The 24,851-nt window shown below is 43.7% G+C and overlaps 1 protein-coding gene across 4 annotated transcripts in view; it reads left to right on the top strand.

Moving 5' to 3' along the window:
* Positions 1-16,311: 16,311 nt before the first annotated feature.
* ADGRF5 (adhesion G protein-coupled receptor F5) overlaps positions 16,312-24,851 on the top strand; it is a 43,439-nt gene continuing 34,899 nt past the window's right edge. Inside the window, exons 1-3 of one of the 4 annotated variants that reach the window (XM_035110330.2) lie at positions 16,312-16,646; positions 21,671-21,816; positions 24,542-24,707. The gene's annotated coding sequence lies outside the window, so the exon portion shown is untranslated. The remainder of the gene's footprint in view (positions 16,647-21,670; positions 21,817-24,541; positions 24,708-24,851) is intronic. The other 3 variants (XM_035110334.2, XM_035110331.2, XM_035110333.2) reach the window with 3 other exon arrangements.

Genomic DNA, 24,851 nt, shown 5'->3' with positions numbered 1-24,851 from the left:
CCTCCAGGTTACCTTCCCTCCTCATTTACTCCCAGATGCTTCACTTGTCATGGCAAAGTCCAAGACACTGATGAAAAGAGCAATATTTAGACACAGGAGCTATTTTGAGAAGCTACAAAGAGAAAACAGAAGGGTCTGAGGAAAGCAGTCTTCTCTCTGGTCACGGATTCTCCCGGTCAGTTCAGCCAGTTCCATATATTCCATCATTTTCATTTGCCAATCTTGACAATCTTCAACTGTTGGTACTTCATGTGTCTTCCAATTCTTGGCCATCAAGATTCTTGCTGCTGTCATGACATACAAAAAGAAAGTAACATCTTTCTTGGGAATTTCCCCCCCGACTATGCCCAATAAGAAGGCTTCTGGTTTCTTAATGTGTTTTTCAACACTTTCTTTAGCTCATTATAAATCTTTTCCCAGAAGTCTTTTACTATGGGGCAAGTCTACCACATGTGGTAAAAACTTCCTTCTACAGTTTTACATTTCCAGCATTTATTATCATGTGTATGATAAATTCTTGCTAAATTAACCGGTGTTAAATACCATCTGTACATCATTTTCATCATATTTTCTTTCAAAACATTACATGCTGTAAACTTAATATTCTTTTTCCACACTTTTTCCCAATCCTCCATCATAATATTATGCCCCACATCCTTTGCCCAGTCTATCATCACCAACTTCATTTGTTTGTCTTTCGTGTGCCACTCCAACAACAATTTATACATTTTAGAAAGTTTCTTTGATTTTGAATCTAACAATTCCGTTTTCAATTTGGATTTTTCTAATTGAAAACCAACTTTCCTATCCATTTTAAACACTTCATTAATCTGATAATATTGTAAGCAATCATCAACTTTATCTTTCAGCTGTTCATAAGATTTGATTTTAATTTGGTCTCCATCTTCCCACAAAATGTCTCTATATTTAAGAATGAAAAAAATACAAAATACAAAAAAAGAAAAAGAAAAAAGAAAAGAAGAAAACCAAAACAACAACAACAACAACAACAACAACATTTAACATACTTAACATTGTTATATGGACTTCGATTCCCCCCTCACGGGGTCCATTTTTAATCCCTCTTTAGCAATTTTCATATTGTATCTTAAACCATTTCCCAAAACTTATACATTTTCATCTTCCTCTATTTCATTAACATTTTCCTCTTCATTATCACTTAATTTCCCAACAATCTATCTTCTATTTCACCCCTTAGCCTAAAACTCATTCCCAAAAATATCCATAAATTCAAACATTACTTCTTATATCCTAATAACATTTAAGCACTTACATCTAATTCTACCCCACCTCCCCTGGACTCAGAATCTCCCAGACGGTTCAGCAAGTTCCATAGAGCAATCCAGTTTTGGTCCATCTTTACCAATCAGAAAATAATATCCATTTTTCTTTCTCACCCCACTCACACTCTGTCACAACTTAACAGCCACACTTCCTTCTTCCCCCCCTGCTGCCCCCCTAATTCTCTAAATGCTACACAATGCCAACCACTAGAATTGCCATTTTTCAATCCTTTGACAATTTTTATTTCCCTTAGATTCTGACCCAAGTATGGATCCTGTTCTTCCTCTCTCACTGGGAGAGCAATGTTCCATACTGGTTTTCGATGCTGTTTTACATCAACTTGATCTTTTGTGATGTCATAATGGTGGCTCGCTGATCCCTCCAGAGTACCGACTCCAGCGTACAAGGGGGCTTTCCCCAGTCCAAAATAAATATTTACAGGGATTTTACTTAAGTTTAGCCCTTCTCCCCTCAAGGGGAGAATTTAAGTCCAATCTTTGGAAATTTAATACTTCCTAAAAATCTTTCTGGCTTCAGGAAAGGTAACTGCTTCTCACTTCTCTCAGTGGGGGAAGATCGACTTCCGTATTTAAATCTCCACCCGTAGCCTAATCCTTCAATTTTTTATAGAGTACTCACGTGTAATCCTTAAATTTAAAGATTGCTTTGGAAGAATTGACCGCTGGTTCCACTCAGTCTTGCAGCTTCGCGCTGTCAGAGGAAGCGTCTTTATCCAATGCGCCGGGGCTCCGACTCCCTCACTCTTGGGGGCTCAAAACAGAACCTTACCGGGGAGGGAGAAGCCCACATTTTGCGCCTGTCAGATGACCATGCCCCCCAAAAGCTCAATTTGTGGTTCTTGAGGGGTCCGCTGCGCTGGAGCGGTGTCCCCCGTCCCTGACGCACCAAGGTCCGCTCCACTGAACGGACCTTTGACTGATGGCAGCTCCGCGATCAACCGGAAGTCTCCAATCACTGCTTCTCAAAACAGCTTACTGAGCATTAATATTGAAAAGGTCACAAAGTTTACTAGAATAAAGAGAAGAAAATACTTTAATTAAAAGAGAAACATTTGGCCCCTAGGAGAGTGAATATATTTCTAATAATTTGATTACTTGATTACAAGTTCTAATAACTTGATTACTTGATTACAAGAACATTAGGAATAACTTCCTGACAGTAAGAGCTGTTTGACAGTGGAATTTGCGGCCAAGGAGTGTGGTGGAGTCTCCTTCTTGCTCCATCCTGGGCTCATGGGAAGCATAGCTGCCAAGTTTTCCCTTTTCTCACGAGGAAGCCTATTCAGCATAAGGGAATTTCCCTTAAAAAAGGGGATAACTTGGCAGCTATGATGGGAAGAATCCTGCCCAGGTCAATGCAAAATCCATTCTTAGCATGTATGTTGTTTATGCTCAATGGTTTGATTCAGCCCATGGATCCCTGTGGGCCACATGAAACTGCATTGTGTCTTCTATGGAACTTACAAGCAGCTCAAGTCAACCACATACGGGTTGCGTAGAATCAGTGCTGACTGAGTTCTGCCCCCCTCTTGATGATGGTTTCCCCCCTTTGGTCCAAAGGGACCCCCTCTAGGAACAAGGCCTGGCTTCTTTCTCCTAAGCTAGTCAGACTTTGACCTAATTATGGAGTCTGCCAGTAATGCTAATATTTACTGGGGCAGCTGGAGTCTTTGCACTGTACATGTGGAAGCATATGATAACTAGCAGATTGCTAGTAAAAAGCAGCCCGGAGGAATTAAAAATACAACTTTCTGATTGAGGAAGTGACTGTTCAGCTCTCAGTAAATAAGGCAGTGCTCGGAAAGTGAAAACTCTTGTTTGCAGGCCCAGCTGGTGCCAAGTAACAAGGCTGCCTTCACCTGCCAGCAATATTTTTCCATGGTCATTGCCTCACAAAAAGCATCCTGTTTGCTTCTGATGGAGAGATCCTGACGAAGTGATCTAAAATAAATGAGGACATGTTGACATACCGATGAAAGTTTGAAATGTGGATGGCTAATGTAAGGTATTGAATTGACACAACTCAGGCGGCCTGGTTCTCCTTGTACCTCAGAATCTGAAATTTGCAAAACTGATCTTAACATTGTGAAATGAGCACAGAGGACACGGGATAAGGTGCAAAAGGTCTGGATGAGGTCTGTATATCCTGAAGAACAAAATGAAGGGTGTGGTGAGTTAGTCATGCGAGTTACCTTTTGGACCTCAAGTTCTTTGGAGGAAGAGTTGGATACACATCCAATATATAAATAAACCTGAATCTAGAGGGCTTGAAAGGTGCCAGGGTGTCACTGGATTAGACAGAGCTAGTTTAATTTTGCTCCTAAAGATTTTCCTCCAAACTAATGCTATTGTCAAATACATCGTAGATATTGCCTAAATCCTAACATATTTACCAAAATATTTGTGTTTTAGAGTGCAATCCTATATGTGAGTTAGGCATGAGTTACTTTCAGGCAGTTCTAAAAGCACACTTTTGCTGTGAATGTGAGAAAGAATATGCAGTTGATGACTGAAATGCATATAGAGTAGTCATGGCCCTGACAAGTAAGAAATGTCCAGAGGGAGGAACCAACTCTTCATTGTGGAAAGTGAACATACAAGTTAGGGAAAGGCATGTCCATCAGTCCTCTGTCTCTCAGCTACTCCTAGATGTGCACCTGGTGAGGCAGTGGCCGCAACAGAGAGGCCTCTCTCTTGCCCCCGACCTCGGTTTGTGCATCTCCCCCATCCGAGCTGTGTGCAAGCAGTGCAGACTCCACCTGTGAGTCACCTGCTTCCATCCTCACCTGGCCCTTGGAGGCAGTAGAGCAGGAGAGGTGGGAGCAGGGAAGGAGGAGGTGGGGAAGTCCCTGACTCTCCAGTCACAGACCCATCTCGCCCTCCTCCTGCCCCTGTTCCTCACTCTCCAATCCTGCAGCTTCTCCTGCCCAGTTCACTTCCAAGCCGGTCCTGACCCCCACCTTCTTGTAGTGCCCACTCCTCAGTATCCAGGCATGACTCCTCAGTGCAGGGGCGAAACTGGGTCAAAGACCCCTGCACACGCATTGTGGGAGCATACACACAGTGTGGGAGCCCCAATGGCACCCCTTGGGGGCTTCACCTGGGGCAAAAACCTGGCTGGTTCCCCTGTAGCTCTGGCTCTGCCTCAGCATCCAGCCAGGCCTGGCAACAGCTAAATGAAGAGCAGGCACACAGCCAGCCATGTCACTTTAGAGAAGAATATTTAGGACAGGGATAAAGCTGCTTTGCTTTTCTCTTTCTGTCTTTCTGACTTTTTCTTTTTCTGCCTTTCTTTCCCTTTCTCCTTTTTAATTAAAAAATTATGAAAAAGAAGGAACGTGTCCTCTACAAGATGGCATTGACTTGCATCTAACTCAATGCTGAAGATTTTGGCTCAGTAGCCAAGCCTTTGCTATCTTAGAATCTGATGTCTCCAGAAATAGAATGTGGGTCATGGTGATCTGGACTGGAAGCTGACCTTAAACTATCAGAGAGAGATTTATGGACCAGACATCTACAATATTAGAATTTGACCCTGACATTTTTGGCTTGGGCCATTGTCCAAAATATTAATGGCTCTAGAATGGCACTGACAGGAAAAGGCCACACAGACAGCGGGCAAGTCATTCACAAAGCTCCTTTAACTTGATTCCCCTGCGCAGGGCGAAGTTGCATTTGCACTGGCAGCAACTGTGACATTTCACCAGTGCTCTGTTGCCAAGAAGGGACACAACTTCCCTGAACATATTAAACTCCTGCAACAACTTCTCACAGCAGTCTGGAGCACTGCGAGGACTGCAAGCACTGCTTATTGTGGAGCAAGTACGAAATTGAGGCTACCCGAATTGCTTAAAAAAATGGAACTACTGTATAGCAGGTTCTAAAATAGGTCTAACCAAATCTGAGTGGATGGCTTTCACTCGGTATGGAAAGGACAATTAATGCCAAGTTAGCAAGTACTTGTTTAATTCCATGTGTGGAAGCACCAATAAGATATCTACTCACAAGACAAAATAAGGGAACTGAGCATTATATGTTCTTGTTTTCATTATGTATTTTAATGCAGTGAAATGCCCTGAGATCTAGGTGTATACAAATCTAGGCAGTATACAAATGTATTTAATAAATAATAAATATGTTGTTGTTGTTTTCCCAGGACAGGTTACAACCATTTAAATTCCAGTATTAAAACTGTTTAAAGCAAATTACAGGCCTAGGGTGGGTCCTGAAAACAGGACAGACAGGTGTCTCTTCAGCACTGCTGAAAGAGAAGGTCCCTCCTGGGCTGCCAGCACCACACAATTCTGAGGGCACCAAAATCTGCTGATCTTAAAGAATGACATGAGAAATAAAACAAAATGAACTGAGCATCACTAAAGTCCAACTGAGTTTAAACCAATAGTTGACTCAATGAATAAAATACTAAATACAACACAACCAGTTGCACGCCCAAATTTAAAATTCCATTATGCCAGTTTCCATTTTTAGTTTTCATAACTAAGCCCATAAAAATAAAAGCAACGTAAGTGAAATAACCAAGTATCTCCAACAGAATTCTTACACTGATCTTATAAAATTCCAAACATGCCTTGACTAGTGTTATTAAGAAGGTAACAGCTCTTTTCAATCTTATTACAGTGGTGCCTCGCTTAACAAATGCCCTGTAAGATGAAATTTTCGCTTAACGAAAGGATTTTTCTAGCGGAGGTTGCCTCGCTAGACGAATTCGATTTACGAAAAATTCGTCTAGCGAATCGCGGTTTCCCATAGGAATGCATTGAAATTCAATTAATGCGTTCCTATGGGCAAATATATATATATATTCAATGCATTACTATGGGATTCACTAGACGAATTTTTCATTATAAGAATTGACCCGTGGAACGAATTAAATTCGTCTAGCGAGGCACCACTGTATTTACCCGACCTTCAACCAGATGTCCCAAGATGGATTACAATCAAAGCACAATACTAAAAACATTTTAAAACAACTTTTTTCTGGCAACATCCATCTGTCTTGAGGGACGATGGGGCGCCCCTCCCAGGGCGAAGTCAAACCGCCAGAGAATCACAGCACCCGCTGCGGCTGTAGAGACTGGCAACACATAACTGCTGCCTCCAGTGTTGTTTTTGCACTGCAGTGACTTCTCTGGGGCGCCAGGCTGGGCCCTGTGTCTGGAGGTCCTGGGCTGCCCAGAAGACAAGCCTCTTGGCCTTGCAAAGCAGAGCAAGACGTTTGGCACCCGCTTGGCTGCAGGAGTTGCTGGAAGGGGGCATATAAGGCACCACCCAACTGCCTTAGGGACTGCACTCCAGATCCTTAGCCTTTTCTTCTCGTGTGCCAAAGACCAGGGTACAGAGGTGTGTCTTCAGCATTTCCTGGGAGCTATATAGTGAAGATGCTACACAGACCTCTGTGGAGAGTGAGTTCCACAATTTAGGAGCCACCACAGAGAAGGCCCTCTCCAGGGCCATCCCCCAGCCTCCACGGGGGGGGGGGGGAGAAACTACCAAGAGGACCCCCTCTGTCTATCTTGGTACCCAAAAAGGTCTGTAGGACTATCATGATATCCTTATTAAAAAGCAAACAAGAGGACTATACCATATGCATTTAGTAAGGCATTATAGCAACCCTCTGGTTGCTATAGAAAAGATTGTTTTTATCATTCATATAATAAACATGATCAATGCATCAAAAGCAAGGTTTCAAATCCCCAAATGCTGCAGACATCCATCTCTTTATGCCCTTCAGCACAAAACCATGAAAAGTAGAGAATTTACTATTAAATCCTGCCTATTCTTCCATGAAGATATTATTTTCCTCATCATATTTGATTTTAACCTCAGCTTCTTGTTATATCAAACAAAATGATCAATTAGTCACTGCCATACATTCATTCTTTTTTCTGTTGCTGCTATAAGTATATATTGCAAAGGAAAAATAATTCTAGTTAATAGTTCCATCTTAAAAGCTACAATTTTGCCTTAATCTTATATGAAATGAATCTCTCATTTCAGCTGTTGTAGTACTTCATCTTTAATGAAAAGTACTATCCTCAAATATTTTATAGCTAATCTGAAATCTAGATATTCCTACCAGTCATTTTATTTCTAAGTATGATCTATACAAATTATTAATCAGTTTTCTTTACATTAATCCAATATTATCAATTCTTCCGAAACCCTTCAGACAGGGTTTAAAACCCTTCAGTTTAAAAAAATTATTCTGCATTAATCAATGTTACCGCCACAGATCTTGATTTCTTGGTCTTCCATCTTCTGTCCTAATCTTTTTTTCTTCCTGTTAAAAATGGTTCTAAATATAAATCAGTTAAGCAGAGGAATGAGGGGACCCCCCCCCAGTACCCCTTGGTAGAACAAACAGTGAAGGTGATATCCCATTCATTGATAACCTCAGAGGAGCCTAGGAAGCAAATGAACTTTTGCTGCAAAGGGTTATGTTGTGTATTGATTCAAAGGATTTTATATCTGTATTATTATTGTCTGTATTTGCATTAGGATAAAGTAACTGCCTTTTGGTTCCAGAGGGTACAGCTACTATTGGTTCATTTAATCTGCTGTATTTGGATCCTCTATCTTATTGGTTTCCTCCAAAAGGCAGCACTGTGATTGCCTCCAAAATGTATCCCTTTCTAGCTAGTTCCCTGTCCCTATAAATGTAGCCTTCCTGCCCTCACAGTCAGTCTTGTTCACTTTAATAAAGAGCTGTTACTAGAGAACTGTCTCCAGCATGTTATGTCAAGAGAGCTGAAATCACAAACCCCACGTCACAACAGGTTCTATATTTACACTGCTATGAAGGAAAGCATGTTAGTATATTGATGTGGCAAGGAGACAGATACTTTTTCATTATATTCATTTAATCTATACTGTGAATGCTACCTCCCTCAAGTTATCAAGTGTGTGTGTGTGTGTGTGTGTGTGTGTGTGTGTGTGTGTGCGTGCATGTCTATACAGACAGAATTCTACGGTATGCCAGTCACACAGCTTGACAGTGCTGCCCGCTAATATGCATGATTCACAAACGTTTTGGTTCTGTCCTGTTCCGTCCTGCTAACTTCCCAGGGAGTAGGAACAGAATTGTAGCTGGATGGACACTGGTGCATTCAACAAATTTCAGGGTTCATCCAGGGAAGGAAAAGTAAATCTGTTTTGAGCTGCCCAGCTGCCTCCGTTTTTCTCCTCTACTAGACGAGGCACTCTCTGTTCTCTTCACAGGCGTTCCACATTAGTCACAGAAAATGTTTATTGAAAATTTAGCACCAAGTAGTGATATATTATTTTATATTTTCTGACTGATGCAGTGCCCAGAGGAAAGATACCAACAGTGCCTCGCTCTCTGTCTCCTTGGCTTCTATCCCCATCTGGAGGCAGCCTCAAACAGCAAAAACACGGAACAAAAAGGTCAGCCAGCTCCATTGTGATATCAATGTAAACACAGAAACAAACCCTGAAATGTAATACAGTATTCTTTTATTATCATATCCTACATTTCAGTTTATTTCCTGTTTATTTTTGATTCTCGGTTCAGTGAAGCAGAGCTTGCAATGGGTGATGATGAGACTCCTGTGAATTGCTCGGAAATTGCTTAAAAACTCTCAGGACTTCAAAATGGCATGCATTTTGTAAGCAGAACCCTGAGATGTGCACCTGAGGGAAGACAACTCTATAACTAGAAAAAAGGGAGCATGTTTATAATATATTGGTGTAATAAATTCCACCAATAAAGTGAATCCCCCCCCTTACCACCCAAGTCATCTACTGCAAACAAGAGAGCCCTCCTCTTTCCTCCTGCCCCCCCCTCCTCTCCCCCTCCAGCATTTAGGATCTTGGGAAACAGTCAATAAAAGCAGTGCAATGACAGACTAGTGCAAATATAGTATGTTGTTGTTTAGTCGTTTAGCCGTGTCCAACTCTTTGTGACCCTATGGACCAGAGCACGCCAGGCACTCCTGTCTTCCACTGCCTCCCGCAGTTTGGTCAAACTCATGTTCGTAGCTTCGAGAACACTGTCCAACCATCTCGTCCTCTGTCGTCCCCTTCTCCTAGTGCCCTCCATCTTTCCCAACATCAAGGTCTTTTCCAAGGATTCTTCTCTTCTCATGAGGTGGCCAAAGTATTGGAGCCTCAGCTTCACGATCTGTCCTTCCAGGGAGCACTCATGGCTGATTTCCTTCAGAATGGATAGGTTTGATCTTCTTGCAGTCCATGGGACTCTCAAGAGTCTCCTCCAGCACCATAATTCAAAAGCATCAATTCTTCGGCGATCAGCCTTCTTTATGGTCCAGCTCTCACTTCCATAGCTTTAACTATACGGACCATAGCTTTAACTATACAAATCTTTGTCAGCAAGGTGATGTCTCTGCTTTTAAGATGCTGTCTAGGCGTGTCATTGCTTTTCTCCCAAGAAGCAGGCGTCTTTTAATTTCGGGACTGCTGTCACCATCTGCAGTGATCATGGAACCCAAGAAAGTAAAATTTCTCACTGCCTCCATTTCTTCCCCTTCTATTTGCCAGGAGGTTATGGGACCAGTGGCCATGATCTTGGTTTTTTTGATGTTGAGCTTCAGACCATATTTTGTGCTCTCCTCTTTCACCCTTATTACAAGGTTCTTTAATTCCTCCTCACTTTCTGCCATCAAGGTTGTGTCATCTGCATATCTGAGGTTGCTGATATTTCTTCCAGCAATCTTAATTCCAGTTTGGGATTCATCCAGTCCAGCCTTTCACATGATGAATTCTGCATATAAGTTAAAAAAGCAGGGAGACAATATACAGCCCTGTTGTACTCCTTTCCCAATTTTGAACCAATCAGTTATTCCACATCCAGTTCTAACTGTAGCTTCTCGTCCCACATAGAGATTTCTCAGGAGACATACGAGATGATCAGGCACTCCCATTTCTTTAAGAACTTGCCATAGTTTGCTGTGGTCGACACAGTCAAATGCTTTTGTGTAGTCAATGAAGCAGAAGTAGATGTTTTCTGGAACTCTCTAGCTTTCTCCATAATCCAGCGCATGTTTGCAATTTGGTCTCTGGTTCCTCTGCCCCTTCGAAATCCAGCTTGCACTTCTGGGAGTTCTCGGTCCACATACTGCCTAAGCCTGCTGAAATATACTCGGAGTCAAGAGTGAATTTCATGCTCTTTATTCAGCTCATAGTCATCGAGGAGGAGAAGAGAAGACGAATGGCTCTTTTCCCAAAACCATCTGCTTATATACATTATTTACACAATGGGCCTTGCGTGATTGGCTACTTCAGGGCTACACCTGTGGGCCAATTATATTGTGGATTGACTTTTGCCTGCAGCCTGATTGGCTGCTCCTACAGGCCAATCAGGTAGCAGATTCACTTCTGCCAGCCGCCTGATTGGCTGCTCCAGCAGGCCAATCAGGTTGCGGATTCACTTCCACCTGGAGTTGGATTGGGTAGCTCCCGCTGATTCTGAATCCTATTGTTCTAGGATTCAGCTCAGTACATAACACCTGCCTTGTAGAATTTTAAGCATAACCTTGCTAGCGTGTGAAATGAGTGCAATTGTGCGATAGTTGGAGCATTCTTTGGCACTGCCCTTCTTTGGGATTGGGCTGTAGACTGATCTTCTCCAATCCTCTGGCCACTGCTGAGTTTTCCAAACTAGAGAGATTATTTTGTACACACCCACACATTTAAATATTTTACTGATTATTGATAAAATAACTTTATGAGAATTAGAAACACATTAACAACAGCAAGGGAAATATTGAGCCTGTTCCAGCCTTGGGGTTGCACAGTGGAGGGCTACAGCAGAGAATTTTTTAAGCTTGTAAACAATTAAATGGAAGTTCACAAAAAGTACCACAGGAATGGATTTGGGAGAAGTAGGTAGTTTCTTATCAAGAAAACATTGCACTGACACCAGACTTAAAGAAAATATAGGGACTTAATCTGGAACAAATGTCCCTTTTCCACAAAAAACAAATTCACGTGGAAAGACTTGGAAAGGACTAGTTGTCCCTTTCTAATACAATCATACCTCAGATTGAGTACGCTGTGGGTTGCGTACTTTCGGCTTAAGAATGCTTAAGAATGTTTACTTCTGGGTTCCGCTGCGCGTGCATGCACAAAAGTGTTCTGCGTGCTTCACGCGTGCACAGAAGCGCTCTATCGGCACTTTGCATGTGCGCGGAAGCACCGCTCGGGCTGCGTACTTTTTGGGGTGCGAATGGCACCCCAAAACGGATTGAGTACGCAACCCAAGGTACCACTGTAGTGGCCATTTGTTTATCACACTGTGGATTCAACGGCATGAGCAGCAGGGTAGCCTGCAGAGCCTAAAAATATGGAAGGGATCATAACATTCTGTATAAACCTTCTGCGGTTCAAATTATTTACAGTGGACACTTTGCACCAGTAGGTGGTGGCCACGTAGCAAATCTAGAGCATTAGCACCTCTCTGGTGTCTCGTCCTGGGAAAAGTCTGGTTTTAGCCAATGGCTGCATAAAAAGTGGGCAGGGGGGTAGCTCTTTTCAGCTGTACTGGCCTCTGACCAGCTATGGGCCTCACTGATCCCCCATGCCAGCACAAAGCCCCCTTTCTCCTTTCCTTCTGTCCAGGCCCAGGGGGCTTGTGTGGATTCCCTGCAAGAGAGGAGGAGGACAGCCATGGCAGGGCTCCATCATAAATGGTTGCCGTGCCCCTCAGCAAAATGGCATTGCTACTGAGCCCTGTAGGAAATTACAGAGGTGGCCACCCAATCCTGAGAGGACTCAGATATACAGCTGCAAATAAAAGGTTTTTAATGTGAACAAGAACGTCGAATACATGGAGTAGGCTTTGCTATCAAAAATGATCTTGTGAAGCTCTTGTCAGAAGTCCCTACTGGCATTAATGAGTGACTCTTAACCCTTCCAATAAAACTCACCAAAAGTCAACAGGCTTATGGATGAACACTGGATGCTGATGAAGACATTAAAGAAAAAAATTACTCTCAGCTGGATACCATCCTATCAGACACGCCTAAGGAGTGGTCCAGGAATCAGCATGTTTTAACATGAGTAGAATGTGTCATTTTATTTAAAATGCATCTCTGGGTTATTTGTGGGGCATAGGAATTCATTCATTTTTTCCCCCAAAATATAATCTGGCCCCCCACAAGGTCTGAGGTACAGTGGACCGGCCCCCTGCTGAAAAAGTTTGCTGACCCCTGGGTTTTGAAGATGCTCGAACTCAGGACAAAAAGGGAGAAATGTGCTAAGAGGAAGGCACGCTTGGCAAATCCACACCATGATCAACTCCCGTCTGGAAACCTATGTCCCCACTGTGGAAGGACATGTGGATCCAGAATTGGCCACTACAGTCACTTACAGACTCACTGTTAAAACTGTGTCCATGAAAGACAATCTCACTATGAGTTATCACCAAAGAAGAAGAAAGTGCAATATACAAATGTGACACTAGATGGCAACAGTGAGCTAGTCCAAATTCAATGTATTTTTATATGGTTCTTATATGTGTGTAGATTCTATCAACGATTCCAAGGGAGCACAGGGTAGTGGTGTGCCCTCAGCAGTACCCTGAGTGGATGAGCAGTTCTCTAAACCCCTGGAGCATCTGAATTGAACAGGAAAATATGAGCACCATGTAGCCAACACAAAGCATCTTTAAAGTCTCCCTGGCAAAAGGGAGTCAGTCTGATGAATGAAATGCAAGGAAAAGGAATGCTCTGTGGGACAAACCCATGTCAAAGGAAATGAAACTGTCACTTGTTTGCTAAATGTTGGGTACCAAGTGTATATAAAACTTAATTAAAAGTAACAGAATGAGTTTCATCTCCAGTACAGTATATTGGATTTTTGTGGGTGCTCAATTTCAGAATCCAGGGTGTTCTTAATAGTTACTCAGTCAGTTGCTAAGAAGGGGGAAATAAATAATCACTCTAGCTCTTATAGTTTTTTTAAAGGCTAAAACCTGCAATCTATGGGCATGGGGGAAAAAAGTTCCTATTGGCTGATGTGATTCTGCAGTGCAGTATAACTTGTTGGCCTTGCACTTCTCCTTAGTCTTTCAGGTCCAAATCTAACTGCAGAGGATATTGTGCCTGAAACAAGCAAAGCCTCTTCTTTTCACAGGAAGCCTGTGCCTCTCACCCAAGTGGAGAACTGAAGTCAATTTTGGAAACAAGAGTCTTGTCAAAACCCTTGCTGGTCTTTAAAAAGCTGAATCTTAAGGCTGAATCTTGAGGATCCCTAAGGGCAGCAGGAAGCCAATGGAGGACAAATGCCTGGAGAGAACTCCTTTGATTTCCTCAACTGCGAAGCAACCGATATATTCTGAATGGGCCCCGTTGTACTCATCCAAGCTGCAAAATCATTTACCTTCTTTAATGTAATAACCGGGCCTGGAAAGGAATGGAAAAAAATCCAGTCTGGTCGGAAACAGACAACAGTTAATTCCATGGAAGCAGAGGATGCAGGTTTTCCTATAACAGGAAGAGCTCTCAGAAATAATAAAGAGCCAGTTGTAGCATTCACATAGGAGTGCATGTCTGGAATGTGGAATGGCAAATTCTTGACATTGTGTAAACATCTAGGTGACACATTCCTCCCCTTCAGATTCTGGCGTGATGGTCCTGGCCTCTCAACAGTCCTTGTAATACTGTTCCTGTAACCAAAACTGAAAGTCACCATTTGCACCTAGAGGGCGTGTCATTTTAGGGGGTGAAATTTAGTTCATGCAAATTTATTTAGTGAGAGGTCTTTAAAAGATGGTTTGGGGTGTGAGAAATTCAAATCTGCTATTATTTTTGAGATTGGACAATATTTAGCTTGGCAAATCTATGATTGATTAAAAAGCACATAAACGGCTTTCATAAAACCAAATAATTTTAAGTTTCCCTTCTGAAAAGGTCAGGTAATGCTATTTTAAATTTTTTATTTCTCTGTATAAAACATATCCTACTAAGCACACAACATTAACTTGCAATCATAAAACAACATTAGAAAGTAATGAAATCAGTTATTAAGAAGTTTAAATAAGTTTAATCAATTCTTGTTTTGACATCAGCCACCAACTTGCTTCTTGGCCTCTGATGTAGCCCTGACATTTCTCATGCAATATCCATAGGGCAGTGGAAAGATTTGTTTGTTTGCTTGCTTGTTTCACAGGCTTAAACATTGAAATAGTCCACAATAAGATAGAAATGAGATAAAATACAAAAAGACAGATTCTGAAAACAATAAAACCATTCCCACAACCTCTAAAAACAGTAGTACCATTTCTACATCATCACCACCATCATCATTAACCCACCTTTTTCCCTGACAGGAACACAAGGACTTAATGTGAAAATAAAATAAAATGGTACTGCCATTTTTAGATTATTCATGTCCTAGGTATCATGTCAGAGGAAATAAAAAAAATGATCAGACCAATATTTATGTATGCGACTACGGCAGCAAGGTTATTAATTGCCAACTAATAGTTTTAGTTTGTCCCAACTAACAGACTGGCTATCTAAAATGATGGAATACTTTCATATTGCCGAATTAACAGGGAGGATAAGAGGAGGTGTGGTACAAAAGTGAATAAGGAGTGGGCTATCTTTAAGGAACACATCAAAAGCTATGTGGAAAAAGTAGAACTTTTATTGCATGAGTCCAGAAAATGATTAGAGTGAAAGGAGAGTAAAGTTAAGATAGAAGAAGAGATTAAAGAAATAATGAAATGCGTTTAAGCCAATTGGAAAAATAAAGTAGCATAACAAGAAAGGCTGGAAGTCAAGTCACTTTGTGGGTGTTCGTGTGGGGAAGGTGTATAGGTATGTTGACATGTAAATTCCTTTTCTTGTTTCCTTCCCTTTGGGATTATCTCTTCTGCCAATTGTTTTAAGGTTTATGCTGCTGAATGAGACCCTCTCTTTATACTCCATTCAACCAGAAATATGACACTATTTTCAGAAAGCCAGCAGACATAATTAAAGGGTAAGGAAGAACAGATTTTGGGATCCAGGGCCAGCATCCCAAAGGCCCTTTGGCCTCTCCTTTGCGCTTGACATAAGCATGGGACACAAAGTACACTTCACACAACAGCAATGCAATTCTTAATGGGCTAGTAGCATCATATGCTATATTGCTGGGGGGCTTTTGTCATTCTGGGTGGGATTCAACTGATAAGTCTCACTAGTGGGAGCCCACACAAGGACTTCCGCTAGCATAAGGGGGCTCCTGTACCCCCTGACATTGGCTCTGGTGGGGTTGTGAGGGGAGAGGAGCCCATTCCCTCTGGAATGCTGAAAAGCTTGCACGGACAGAACAATATGACAGTACAGGACAATCTATGGATTCAGTTACCTGAAGTCTTGCGATTGGTTTGGTGCAGTCATGGGGCTTTTGTCCTTTGGCTTGTCAAAGAGCCAGCCCAGACCTGCCCCAGCCCCTGAAGCAAGCTCTTCTGAACAGGAACTGGGTTTGGGAAGATATGAAAGCTCCGTGATGACATTTCACCCATCATTATTTGATCTTGCTGCCATTTCATAATAAAAATGCATGTGTTCCCTAAAGAACATTTCCCTAAAGAACACTTATGGGATGCTATAAAACCAATAACACACGAAATTATTTCCCTTTTGTTGGCTGCAGGAACCAACAAATAAAATAAGTTATTTTTTGTCATTTATAGCTGACTAATTTTCCCCAATTAGGAGAATAGCTGTGTTAAGATCCACATAAATGTCATAAATTAGCTTTTATGAGTTCTCCAGAATTGTATATTTTTTCTTTTTTTAAAGGCCAACTTTTTGCCTAATTTTCCTGTCACTGCAGTAACAGGGAACCATAATGGGCACCCTGGATCTGCCCCTTGCTGTTGCAAGCTGGAACCTGAATTAAGGTGGGTGGTGAACTCCTGAGCTGTTCCTGTGGGCACTTTAGGGATTCTTAGCCTCCCAGTTTCATTGGCTTTGTTTACAGCATTTCACGAGTGAGATTCCTGCTGACCACAGGAAAGGGCGGTGGGGTTAGGAAGTGGTCCTTTGTTCTGTTGAATGTTTTATGTTTTGCACACTTGAAAACTTGAAGCTTTGCTCTCTGATCACAGCTTTCAAAATATTTGACCCTTTTCCCTGGACCTGTATAGAACGCAGAAGAGAATCCGATGTACCTTGTTGATTTCAGGGGTTTTTGAAGGGAAGGTGGGGGAAACCAGATAGCACACAGAGCCGGTAGATGCACAGCGGCATGAATGTCCTACAGCCTGCAAAAGAAGGAGTAGAGATCCATTAGCTGGGACCTCCGTGAAAGCTGCCGTGGCATTTCTTTCAGGTAAGGATTAATGGAGAAACAACTGTAAATATCATTCAAATCACGATAAAAGGAGGCAACTCTCCAAAAGACCTAGAAATGTCCCACTATCAGCTAATTGTTCTAGGTTAATCCTTGATGAATCCAATTTTAAAGGAAGAGAGGCCAGCACTCCCGCTTCTCCTTTCCTTCCCTCTTCTATTTTTATAGCTGAGAACAGATAATGCCAACAAGACTCTCTGTACATGGGCTGGGACACATTGTTCTTTTTGTTGTTCCCTACAGGCCAGGTTAGTGTCTTGGAAGTACTGAGTGAGAATCTCATGTGGCACAAGGCAAGATCTGCTGATGTGGTCCTCACCCCCCCCCCACTCCAAATCTGGTTGTTTAGAAACAGGATGTGGTTTCTTTGGGGCAAAATAAAGTCCTCTGCACATACTCTTATGTGGCAAGATCTTTGGGGTGTGACCCAAAGGGGAAGGCCCTTAGGCTGAGTAGACTGACTAATCCCCTCCCCCTGGGGTGGAGTCATGGACACTTGTCCCGAGTTTGTGGGTGCCAGACTCCACTCTTCTCTGGATCCAGCAAGTGTTAAAAGCTAATCAAGCCAGGCTGGCTTCCTGAACCCCGGGATCCAGCAAGGCTGGTTTCCTGCTGAAGTGATTGCTTGGGTGATGGGCTCTGAAGAGAACAAAGGGGCTTCTGTGTGGGGTTGCCATGTGTCCAGGAATACCCAGACAGGTCCTCTTTTGGGGAGTCAACATGCCCACCTGGGCAGATTTTTACATTTTTAAGGAAATGTCCAGGTTTTGGAGTTGGTGGGCTTGGGCTGCTCTGCACACTGCAGCCGCTGCCAGCCCGAGCCAGGGAAAGAAGGGCATGGGTGCTTGGGCTGGCAGTGACTTAGCCTGTCCCCCTTTTTGCTCTTCAACAGGGGCGCCAACTATAGGGGGCTCTGGGTGCCCGAGCATCCACAAAAATGTTGCTGTGGGTGCTCATCACCCATACTGCAGGGCCCCCACCGCAACGTCCAGAGATGCTTTCAGAGGTCTCGGAACCCGATTTGCAATGCCACCGGAAGTCAGGTTCCGAGGCACCCATAGCCTGGGGCCCAAGTTGGCTCCCTGCTCTTCCAGATAGGGCAGCCCTACATGTGTGCCAGATGCCAAATGGGTGGGGTCCCCCCTTTAACTCTCAGATAGTTTGAAAAACAAAGCCTGAGTTTTAGAGCAGGGTTTGCAGCGATGTGACCTAAAAGCAAAGCAGCAAGCAGAGATCAAGGCGTGATTTCTGTGTGACTCCAAGGCTGCACCTTTGGGGTGCTGATGCCGTGCACTCCATTGTAGGCTCAGGTTGTATATATGTGTCAATAAGCCATAAGGACATCACAGTCTCTGCTGTGCCTCATTCCCAAAGGAAACACAAACCCTGCGGAAGCGCTTAGAAGCCCTGGCCTCTCACACGGCTCAGAGATTGGGGTGGCTGGCAACAAGAAGAAGAACTTGCCCACCTAGTCCAGCATCCTGTTCTCACAGTGGCCACCCAGATCATAGAATCATAGAGTTGGAAGGGAGACCCCCCAGGGTCATCTAGTCCAACCCCCTACAAGGCAGGAATCTCAGCTTGGGCATCCATGATAGATGGCCATCCAACCTCTGCTGAAAACCCCCAAGGAAGGAGTCCGTAATCTCCTGAGGGAGCCTGTGGCACAGTCAAACCGTTCTTACTAAATGCCTATGGGAAACCTGTAAGTGATACTTCTCACTGTCTTTGCAAAAATAACATTTTAGATTATGCAGGTAACCAGATCTCATTGCTGAGTGAAAAGAAGGAGCTTTTGTTTAAGGTTGCATCATTCTTGTAGTGCAGTTAATCGTCATTAAGCATTTTCAGCCTCTTAGTATTAAATGGTGGCATCTCCCCTTGGGCATCCTATAAAACAATGACAGAAGGGGAGGTTTGCCTACTTATTTCTCCGTGAAGATGGTTGGGCACCTGTAGCACCCAAACTGTTCCATGGCTTATCATTTTTATTTTTTTATTTTTTTAACTGTTCAAATAGTTGTTATGTATACAGATAGTTATCCTGTCCAGTATCCCCCCCCACTTGTTTGTCTCTTTCTGTAAACATATCTGATATGAGTTTAACAAAGCCATTTTCTAATGTCTGAAGTAGAGGCATGGGAAATTCCTCAAATAAGGCTGAGCTTCCTTTGATTGTTAAAGCACAAAGGAAAAGGCTGGAACCGCAGTCAAGTTCCTGTCTCTCTTTAACCCATTCATCTAGATTGGAAAAACAGGCCCCAGCATCACGGCTGCTTTGGGGTGCAGAAAAACATTTTTGTTAGAGAAATTACAAATCAAGGTCCAGGAGCGGCATATAAGGAGTCAGTGAGAAGATTTCATGAGCAAAGCTAGGAGGCTAAAAGGTTCAGAGAAAGTGCAAATGGATGTGTTCTGTATATAATGCATATTGTAACAGGTAAAAAGCATGAGCTGTTGAATAGTGTAGAATATAATCCAATTTTGGAGATATATGCATAGTTCATTATTAATATTTTTAATCTATTGTTTTTTCAATAGTGGCTTGGCTTTGTTACTGATTTTTTCCTCTGGATCTACTTTTTATATTTTATGAATATATCAGGAAAAATTAATTGAGACAAAAACCTCATTTAAAAAAAATGTTTTAAAAAACAATATTTAAGAAACGTGGTATATAGAAGTCCACATTTAACACAGGGTTCCCTGTGTTTACTTTTCAAAATGAATGTGCTCAGCTTCACATTATTTGATAATTTCAAAGCAGCATGAGGCCACTTTTAAATGCTCGAATGAATGCAGACTGTGTGATGTGACCATGTTTGTGGAGGATGGCGATTCCCATGCCTCTGATAAATCCCCTTCTGGCTGTGTACTGCTTATCCCTGCCTGCCCAAATCCTTCCTCCCACTGGGATACAGAATTCAACAGATGGAAGGAGCTCAGCTTGTCTATCACCAATCTCTCGGCAGGATATCCGGAATCTAATTTTCTTGTCTGGAGGCTGTTTCCATATCTCCGTAGGATTCAGATCATGGAAATATATTGGCATCATCTTAAGAATCGCCTGAAGGAAGGGGCCAGTGAATAGACCCCTGGCCAAATAGAAGGGGTTTGGACACAGGCCTCCAGAGTCAGCTTGTCTCCTGCCCTTGAGAGAATTCCACTCTGCCTTCTGAGCGTCTCTCTGCTCCCCATAGCTGCCAAGTTATCCCTTTTTTAAAGGGATTTCCCCTTATGCTGAATAGGCTTCCTCGCGAGAAAAGGGAAAACTTGGCAGCTATGCTGCTCCCTCCACTCGGACCTTACCTTTAGCAATGGCCCACTCTGCCAGAAGCTGCCGCAGCAGCCGCCACACACAGGCGAAGCAGAGGCCAGGCACGGACCTCTGGGTCTCTCATTCTGCTGCACTTACTGTGCGCTTGGTGTCTGAGGTGGGCTAAAATTCTTCTTCAGCCCCGTCCACACTAGAGGGTGCATCACTCTCATCCCACGGACAGGACGATACACCGCCACAACTCAAATGAAACAATAAAAACAAACATAGAATGATTGCCAAAACATTCCCCGTGCTAGGGTGAAAGGCGGGTATTCCTTGGGAGCAGGACCAACAGGCACGTCCACAGCAGAATAACTGAATTGCCATTTCATTGGGTTGGATTCAGAGTCATGCTGAGAGGAGACTCACTGAGGAGACTTGTCCCATTCTTTTCAATGGGCCTCTTCTTAGCCACACTTCCTCCTCTTCCTCTGCTTTCCCCCTGGGGAAACAGCTCTTGAGCACTCAATCAGAGCAAACAGCCATTTGGGTTTTCTCCGGATTGACTAACACTGCCACTTGTCCTGTGCATAGAAAGTGTGGGTCTGACCAGTTTTCCCCTTGCCCCACTGCTTTCCCAGGGAAAACCCACACTTTAGTGCTAAATCAGAACAAAGGTCAATCCAGAGGAAACCCAAATTGCTCTTTGCTCCGATTGAGCACTAAAGAGAGGCTTTCCTCGAGGGAAAACAGCAGGATGAGAGGAAGGGTGGATGAGTCCCCACTGTTTAGGTCTAGTTACTATTGTCCCTAGGGTTGTTGTATAAATGGCCTGCAAACCAGGGCCAACTGTTTATGATGCTTATGCTTATACAAGCTTTCTAAAAGGCTGTCTAAGCTGGACAGTTTTATTTGGAGGTCTCCCCTGCCCTTGTTGCAATAAACTGCAGTAATCCTATGTTTGCCTGGCAGTAAGCCCCATTAACTCAGGCCTGACCATCATTACTTGTCAGGAACTGCATGCTAATTTGTTCTCAGATAATGTGGTTTCTAGGTGTGGCAGAATTAATGTTTTGTCGAGGAAACTGCTTCAGTCTCTGCTGTATGTAAATGTGGAACAATCTATACCTGCACGACCCTCTCCGCTGCTTCCTCCAAGGCTTGCCGGGCTTGGCTGCCTTGATGTCTTTTCAGCAACTTTGCCGACAATAACAGGAAAAGGGTTTTCGAAAGGTTAATGAGCTGCAATGAGTAGGAAGCATCCTGCCATTGGACTTTCTAGGGCTCCGGTGCTTAGCCAAGTATTTCACTTGCCCTAAGAACCTGGTGGACACTCTTTGATGATGTGCAACCCATCCTCATGAACTAGGAAGGGGCCATCCCCAGGTGGGCGAAGTGCCAAATATTTCCTGGCATCCTTAACTGGACAAGGGCCGGTCTTACCAGTGGCAGGCAGCCTCATCAAGGCACCTCTGCCCAACTGGTCAGTTTTTGAATCGCAAATAGTGAGCACCAGCTCCCCCCTCCCCATAAATGATGTGTGCAAGTATGAGGTGAAGAAGGGAAGAGCTTATAGCGGACTCAGCTACATTAGCAAAGAAAAGCCGCTTTATAGGCGTCGTTTATGCATTCTAACACTATGACACAATATGGCGCTGTGGAGTTCCATTTTTGCCAACCCAATTTCTCATACTGTACAAAGTTTGCAACATGATTAACTGAAATGCTTCCTTGATGTGTCTAGATCCAGCCAGCCTCCTCTCCACTCATCCAAAGCCAGATCTGATGAGCAGGGAGGGACTTCCTTGTGTCTTCATCTAAACCTCCCTCTCCAAGCACTGTGTCTTTGCTGTTTGCTCTGGAGTTTGGGGCAGTCAGAAAAGTTTGCAGGTAGGTGTGTGTGTGTGTGTGTGTGTGTGTGTGTGTGTGTGTGTATCAGGCACTGGGCATTCCCTTTAAATCTGAAATTGCACTCCTAATTGTGTGTGTGTGTAAAAGCCCCAAGCTAAAGCAACTCAGGCCATGTGCAGAAAGGTCACTGCTGTGCCCCATGCAAAGGGCAGAACCACTGAGCTGCTTTTTGCGTGGACAGGCGGAGTCCCCCAAACCCCATGTAACCCCTGAGCGGAATAAAGACGCAAGACAACATGCTATGGGATTCAAATTGGCCACAACTTTATTAAGATTCAGATGTAGGGAGACCTTGGCTCAGGCATTGGGCGTTATCCTTCCCAGTCCCAAGCCGGGGATCTGGGAGGCTTCGGGGTTATCCACATGTATGGGGGTTGGGGCTGGCTCTGGAGAACATATGTTCAAGCAGAGAGAGCCTGCCCCCCGTTCGCCGCCGCTGGAAGGGGGAAGCGATGACGCCTACTGGCATGGTCAAGGCTTCCCCCAATACTCTTGTTACCGCAAAGGGGGTGAGGTCTCCACCTCACGCCCCTCCCTCTAGGAAAATTGCCAAATAATTCCGTCCAAGGCTTGACACTGCCAAAGTTGTGACATATTGCTACAGGAAAGGCGAAACCTGCCAATGCAGGAAAATTCCTTTCCAACCCTTCAACAGCGGCCTTGACGTAGCAACGCCTGTGAACCTGTAGAGAAAAGGTTAACCTGCAAAAGAACACGAATGAAGGGTGTGGAGGGTGGGAGAATCTCTGGAACCGACTGGTGCTTGGAGGTAAGATTCAAATTCTCATGTGTGAGCCGGACAGTCCCTCCCCTTACCTGGCCATCCCCTGGCAACACCTCCCCAGGCAGGATTGGACGCTGGGCTTGGGTAGGCGGAGACCCCTGGCATCCTACCTGGGAAGGCGATGCCAGCCCCAAACTACCAGGGAGTCGCCCTATGGTGGAGTGACCCACTGACAACTGCTCTCTTGTTCTAGCACATTGAAGCAGGAAATACGTCAATGCCTGCTTTTTAATCTCTAAATCCTTATCACTGCAAAGTTGACACTTCGATACTTAATATTTTTTGTTGTTGCTGTTTATATTAAGCTGCTTTCTCTGTAAAGGTCAGTGGAGATTGACTCTCATTCTCACAGCTCCTCCCCTTGATTATTGCTTTGTTTCTTACAAGTCATAATAAGCTGTATCATACCCTCCAACATTCCTCAGATGAAAATGGGGACATGATCCTCTTCAACCCCCTATTTTTGTGCCCCCATCCCGACATCAACGGGACACAGCACACAGGCCCTCCACCATCCTGAGAAAAACCCATAATCCCAATTTTATTTTATTTTATTCTTTGGTAGATTGAAAAAAAAGAAAAACACACACCAAGCAACGTTTAGAAAGGGGCAAGATTAGATGTGGATGCACAAAGCATTTATTTTTAAATCAAGACTCCTTCCACTCCTCTCTGCCTCCCCTTTCCTCCTGCCTAGGGGGGCCCTGCCCTCGGCCTGCCCCTCAGAGCCCCCTGCTTTAGGGGGTCCTGCATTGGACTCACAGATGCCTGATAACCAGCTGCAAGTGCCACAGAAAAGTGGGAAGCCAGGAAACAGCCCCGTCCCTTGCCTTCCAAGTGGCTCAGGACCACAAGACCTCAAGGACTGCCTCTCCCCATAGAAACCTCTGAGACCCTTCTTTGGGTGGCAACACGAGAAGGGGGCCTTTTCTGCAGTGACTCTCTGCTTGTGGGGTCCTCTCCCTCTCTGCTTGTGGGGTTCTCTCTCTCTCTCTCTCTCTCTCCGCAATGTGTTCTCAGGAAATGGTTTGTTAGGCGAGCATTCACATAACTAGTCAATGATTTCCATTCATTCCTATGGGGAAGTTTCTAATGCGTTCCTCACCATGGATTTTTGACCTCAAAGGATAGAAGCCCTGCCCAGAAAACCCCAGGAAAAACCCCTGAAACCTTGTAGAAGGCAAATAAAGAAGGGGAAAAAAAACATTTGTCCAATCTCTTCCCCCACCCCCAGTTTCTGGCAAAACAGCTGTCACGGATGACTACAACATAAAAAGTAAGGCTTGTTTAAGCCTGCTTGTTTTTTTGGGTGGTTTTTTTTTTACAGTACTACACACACCCCTGACTTTTTGGATAGCTGAATCTGTGGTGTGCAAGGTGAGGTTTGGGTGCTACTTCCTTGTGTTTGGATAAGGCACTTTTCGTCTAGCAAGTGCTTGGCTAATGGGACCTGAGTGTTCAGTCCGGCTTCCTGCTTTGCTCTCTGCGTCCCACTAAAAGGCAGGGCTTTAACAGCAACTTTGAAAAAGAAATGCTGCTATATATTATTGTGCCTTCCCTGTTGCTGTGAGAGAATTAAACTATGCCAACAATATATTAGTTCTTAATTTAAATATTTGCCGTAATGGTTAGTAGCAAATCTGGCAATAGAAGTCCCCCTTAGGAGGCTTAGAGGCAAGGCAAGGCTGAAGCTTCTCTCTTTGCGTTTTCTCATCCATTTCATTAGTGCAAAAAACCCAAACAAACAAACAAACAAACATGACAAATGCATCTCTCAGAGGTAAAAGGCCTGTGGAACATGTTCACCTGCTTCCTCAGATAAAATAAACCGAAAGGCTTAGATCAGGTGAATGGCATCAGGAAATAACTTTGAAAATCTCACTGAACAGAGAGTGAAATTCAACTTCCTCCCTTGCCCAGATCTTGCCTGCGCAGCAACGCGCAGCTCACTTTCTTTAACTTGCTGCCTTGGGCATAACTTCCTTTCGGTAACCAGCAAAGCAAGAGCCTCGGACTGCACAGGGAAAGAAATATCCACAGATCCCAGATCTGCATAGAAGGGCTGCGTCCAGAGAAAGCTGACCAGGTAAGAAAAGCAGGAATGTATCTTATGTGCCTTGGGAAGGAGGAAAGACATCAGATTGATGGAAACCTAAGAGATAGCTATAGCATCACTTTACTAGGCTCACTCCAGGAGGAAAGGTGAAAAGTCTGACTAGTGTCTAAATAG

This window comes from Zootoca vivipara, chromosome 3, assembly GCF_963506605.1.
Source record: "Zootoca vivipara chromosome 3, rZooViv1.1, whole genome shotgun sequence".
Lineage (NCBI taxonomy): Eukaryota > Metazoa > Chordata > Lepidosauria > Squamata > Lacertidae > Zootoca > Zootoca vivipara.
Note: the sequence above shows the minus strand (reverse complement) of the source record. Positions and strands in the feature narration are given on the sequence as shown.